Source organism: Staurois parvus, unplaced genomic scaffold, assembly GCF_062004578.1.
Source record: "Staurois parvus isolate SC_StPar_1 unplaced genomic scaffold, SC_StPar_1.0 ptg000299l, whole genome shotgun sequence".
NCBI lineage: Eukaryota > Metazoa > Chordata > Amphibia > Anura > Ranidae > Staurois > Staurois parvus.
Window position 1 is genome coordinate 239,532 of NW_028318095.1, and position 6,000 is coordinate 245,531.

Here is a 6,000-nt window from a genome sequence, read left to right on the forward strand (position 1 = left end):
GTTGGCCCACCCTTTATAAGAGGTTCAACTCTTCTGGGAAGGCTATTCACAAGGTTTAGGAGTGTGTCTATAGGAATGTTTGACCAGTCTTCCAGAAGCACATTTATGAGGTCAGGCACAGATGAGAAGGCCTGGTTTGCAGTCTCTGCTCTAATTCATCCCAAACATGTTCTGTTGGGTTGAGGTCAGGACTCAGGCCAGTCAAGTTCCTCCACCCCAAACTCATCCATGTCTTTATGGACCTTGCTTTGTGCACTGGTGTGTAATCATGTTAGAACAGGAAGGGGCCATCCTCAAACTGTTCCCACGAAGGTGGGGCATGAAACTGTCCAAAATTTCTTGGTATGCTGACGCCTTAAGAGTTCCCTTCACTGGAACTAAGAGGTCAAGCCCAACCCCTGAAAAACAACCCCACACCATAATCCCCCCTCCGCCAAACTTTATACTTGGCACAATGCAGTCAGGCAAGTACCTTTCTGGCAAACACCAAACCCAGAAATGTCTATCGGATTGCCAGATAAAGAAGCGTGATTGGTCACTCCAGAGAACACGTCTCCACTGCTCTAGAGTCCAGTGGCAGCGTGCTTTACACCACTGCATCCAACACTGGGTGATGTAAGGCTAGGATTTAGCTGCTCAGCCATGGAAACCCATTCCATGAAACTCTATGCACGGTTGTGCTAATCTGGACTTATAGCACAGGTGACAACCTATCACGGTACCACGCTTTAATTTACTGAGCCTTTGAGAGCGACCCATTCTTTCACAAATGTTTGTAGAAGCAGTCTGCATGCCTAGGTGCTTGATTTTATACACCTGTGGCCATGGAGGTGATTGGAACACCTGAATCCAATGATTTGGAGGGGTGTCTCAGAACTTTTGGCAATATAGTGTATGTATAAAGCTGCTACAAAGAAATTACTAAAAAGGTATGAAATTCCAAACAATTTGGGACAATGTGTAAAAATCTACATAACAATGCAAAAATTTCATAAGCTCATATTTTATTCACAATAGAAAAACATCAAACTTTACACTTCATGTAAAAAAAATACATTTTAATTTCCTTTTCCTGAAAAAAAAGTCATAAGATAGAGGGTGGGATGTCTGTGTCTTTTATTGTACCTAAAGAAATTGATTTTATGGGTAAGTACAAAATCACCTTTTTTCATTTAGTAAGCTATGGTTTGCATGCAGGACTATTCATCACTATGGCAACTGCTATAAAAAAAGCTTTAGGAAGGATTTCCTTTAAAACACACTAATAAACATAGATATAATGGTGCTTTAGCGACAGGAACATTGGACCCTGCAGATGTGTCAGTATTGTTTTCAGAAAGGGTTGTGGGCAATGGAAGCCCCTCCACACCATCTTATAAGGGGGTCCCAGTTAGATAGGGGTTTTCATTTTTTATGGCAAACCTCTGAGGGCCAATTCACACTACAATGCATTGCAGGAAAAGCAAATTCTATGCATGTTTCCCACACTGCAGGTGAACATGTCGCCTTTGCAAGACATATGTGGTTGCCCACAAATTATTAATGGAACCCCAAAAATATTCCTCAAACACAACACATTTGCGGCTACCTAACTACAGTACCATGAGGTTTGGTGGAGTGCATTCTAAAAAAGTAGTGCTTGCGTAATAGTGCATTCCATTGCATTAAAACCACCCAGCGCAGGAACACGTGAATTCCGGTGTGAACTGGCCCTAAAGCCAAAAGATTGTTTTTTGTTTTATATATAACCCCTGTCAGTTTTCTGAGTCCCATTGGGGAAATTTCCCTTCCCTTTCTGTCCCAATATCATAACAGGAGGTTAGGGAATCCCTAGAAGTCACTAGAATAAGTGTCCCAATTTAAAGATTTCTCATTTCCCTATTCCTGTTCTGGTGACAACCTAAAATTGGGGATTTTATTTCACTTTTGCTGATAACCGTAAATTGGACAATTAGGGTGAATCTCGGGCACAGGCAGCAATAAAAACCTGCTAGGTGTTGTAATCCCTCTCTACTCTATAGAAAAAGAAAAAAAAGAACCCCACAGTGCTTGTAATTGGCAGTACACAATGAAAACACTTCACAAGTTTTGTAGAAAAGATAATTTATTGCCGTTTGAACAAATGATTTTGTTTGCAGTAATTATGACAAATCCCTGAGACAAAAAAAAAAATTTAATTTTGCTAAATTATTTAGGAGCGGTTCCTGTTTCTGCCCACATACTACAGTACATTTGTTTCCAGTAATAATTGCTACGTAGATAAGCAGCAGACATATACAGAATTATATGCAATGTACAGAATGACATCTTCTATTCCAGGCAGCTATGCATTAGTATAGTATACTACATTCTCAGTGCCATTTATATATACGTGGAGAGCAGTACTGCAGTATAAATATTAATGATGAATACAGTATATTATATAAAAAGGTTTCTATTTCTAGATTTTACCATGAGACATGATTGTTGCACATGTGCAATCAGGATGTTGTAATTCCTATATAAGAAACAACACACAGTACAATAAATGTATCTGCATTAGCATGTCAATAGAGTTCATACTGAATGCTATTTCAGCCCAGAATACATTCAGGGCCCATTCACAATATATGCGTTGAGAAGTTTTGCCCAAGGCATAGACAAGGCAATTTGCTAAAAATTCAGACAAAGCTAAAAAAAATAAACGTCAGCAGCTACAAAAACTGTAGCTGCTGGCTTTCAAAAAAACACCCACTCACTGCCCCACAACACAGCGGTGAACTCACCACAGCCGGATTTACCGGCTGTCCTTGCTCCTTGGTGTCGGCATCTTAAGTGTGGGTACCCGGCTGTGAGAGCTTGCTGCCTCACAGCTGGGTCCCCACTGCGCATGCGTGAGTAGTGCTGCCCCTTATGAATGGTCCTATAGTCTAAGACCTGTCATGTGTCCCAGAAGACTACAGTGAGGGAGGGGAAAGGGGCGACAACTTCCAATTCCGAACGCCTAGGTGATTGCAGCAGAAGAAGTAGGAACGGGTACCTGTCAAAATCAGGCACCCACTCCCCAAAGGTGCCAATTCCTCATGGAGAGCAGGGGACCAGTGCTTAAAGCGGAACTTTCCATTATGGATGGAGCTTCAAGTCCTAGGAGTTCAGTGCACACCACTGCATTGAAAAAAGCAAACATGCACTACTTCTTGTATCATAGCGTTTTGTGATGCAGCACACCAAAGCGGTAAATAAAGATTATTGAAATGTCACTCTGTGACATTTCAATATAGTTGGAAAAAAAAAAAGAGAAAAAACAAGTAAACAGTGTGATGCGTCATTTACAATGCATAGGCCCTGCTCCCTTCACAGTGCACACCTGCAGCTACTGGACTGACTGAGCTCGGATTCCCCTTTATTTGTAACTATTGTATCTGCCAAAGGAATTCTAATTGTGTGAAACCACTTTTGTGATCCACACATCTCTGGCAGATAGCACAATCCTTGACCACCACAGCAGCATCATAGTTTGTTTAAGAACATTGGTCAAGCCACACCCCCAGCCAGCTTATTGGACAATATAGGGAATGCAGCAAACTGATGAGATCATTGCTCCGCTCTCTCCTCCTTTCAGCATGTTCCAATATCAGCACTTCTGACAGTGTTGCTATACATGGGATTACAGGAGGATATCAGCCAGCTGAATTTAAAAGTGCATGTCATTTTTTTTTTTTTAATTAATATATAACTTTTATTTTTTTAATTTTCCATCTACAGTATGTGTTGCAGCAGTGCCCGCATCGCTGCAACGCATGTTCTGTGCCCTGACACACTGCAATGCCATTCATTTTAAATAGCACACACATTGCAATAAACTCCGTTGCATAGTGCATTGCAGCAAAGACTTGTGGTTGTCCAACATTGTGGTGCATGGGAAGTACACGGATTTCAGTGGGTTGCCTTGACCCAATACCCCATAACATGTGACGTAACACAACACACAAATGTAATACTCAGCTAAGTATAACTTAGGCCACCATCACACTATCTTCTCTCCAGCAACAGGATTGCTAGAATTTACTAGGAAAACAATCATTTTGCTTCACAGCAGGGCCCTGAATAGGAGGATTTCTCCTTACTGAGCATATGGAGGACAGGAAATGTCTGATGCAGAATTGTGCCCTGGATTGATCAACATAAACCTAATGAAGTTTTAGGTTCAGAACTCTAATTTAGCAAAATTATATATGAAATTTCTAGCAAATGTAGAAAAGTCTTTTGTCTGTATTATAATACATTTTATTCTACATTTTTTAAATTACATTTACAAATGAGGCAAGCATATACTGCAAATGGTTTTGCAACAAAATCGTGTCAACTATTTATAGTATTTAATATACTATGATGTGCTTGCCCCACCCATCAGTACTATTTTAGTTCTGGTTAGATGTCTACTGGGTCAGTCACGTGCCTGCATGGCGAGTTCTATGGAACAGAATTCCCAGCTCTGTGCCATTTGGCAAGAACCAATCAGATGTCATCTATTAAAATGACAGATGATGATACTTCCCTTCCAGACACTACCCATATGGTGGCCATACACACTTTGATAAATGATGGGTTTCTTTTCTGATTGATATCTTCCAATAAAAACCCATTTGAGAAATATGCCACACACGGGGAAGTGGATTTTGATGGATTGCTAAAATATGATCGTAAATTATCAACTATATCTCTGTTTCCCCACAGTATTCTTATAATCTGATCAATCAAAATATGATTGTTTTATTGCAAAAGTATCTCTGTGGTGTCGATCGCTGCAAAGCTATCAATTTTTTGCCGTGGCCAATGAAAAATCAACTTCGAGTCTAAATTGATCAAAAGGAAAGTTATGGCTCTTTGATTGTTTGTGGATTCAATTGATTTGATTAAATCACACATGGATTGGATAAAAAAAATCTAAATGTGTGTGGCCACTATTATGGGTTTTTTTTTCACCAGAGATCAAACAATGATCTTTCAATAATATAATTACTGCAAATAAATCAATATCACCTGAGATTTTATATTATATCCAACAGAAAATGGTAGTGTTACAGGAAACACATTTTCATTATGAAAACACATGATACTGTCTGAATGGCATTTCTTTGTAATGGTACCTGAGGAGATTTCAGTGGAGCAGCATGTAGTCCACTGTCTAGGGCAGCCTTTCTCAGTCTTTTAACCCTAGAGCAGCGGTCACTAAAGGGCGGACACGGTCCAAGAACAGCCCCATCAGCGCTTCCTTCCAGTCCGCCAGACCGCAATGACAGATCCGCCGCTGAGCAGGGCGGTCATGACAGAAACATGACATCACAGTGTGCGCTCTGCCCCTTGCAGCAGATAAGGGTGAAGTCAGGGAGGTCTGAACCCCCCAGAGGAGAGTTGCCAACCATCCCTGCAGGCCTTGAAATTTCTACTCACCTGCAAGTGGAAATAAGGTGGGGGCAGCGAGCAGTGCCGGGACTAGGGGTGTGTGGGAGGGGTGGCGGTGGAGGCAGTGACAAGCAGCGATCTCCTGTATGGTTTTCAATAAAGCAACTGGAGGCCGTGGGAGGGAGAGAAGGAGATGTGGCTTCCAGCTGCTTCATTGAAAGTCATACAGGAGATTGCTGCTTGTCACCGCCCCCACCGCTGCAAAGAACATACCTGACGTCTCAGTTTTCTTTCTACCCCCCTGTCCCCTCTCCCTCCCACCTCCGCTGTGTTCTTCTCAATTCCAAGCCCCTCCCTCCATCCTTTGCACCAATAGGAAAAGAGGGGAGAGTGTCTGGATCTGCTCTGCCTCCCCCTGTGCCCGCCTACACTCCAGTCAGTGGAGCTTTAGAGGAGGTGTGGGGGGGAAACTGAACACAGCAGCCGACAGCTCTGATGCATCTGAATGAGTCACGCGAGTCCAACCTACCTTCCACCCACCCCTCCTTTCTTTCCTTCCACCCCTCCCTTCCATCCACCCCTCCCTTCCTTCTTTCCACCCACCCCTCCCTTCCT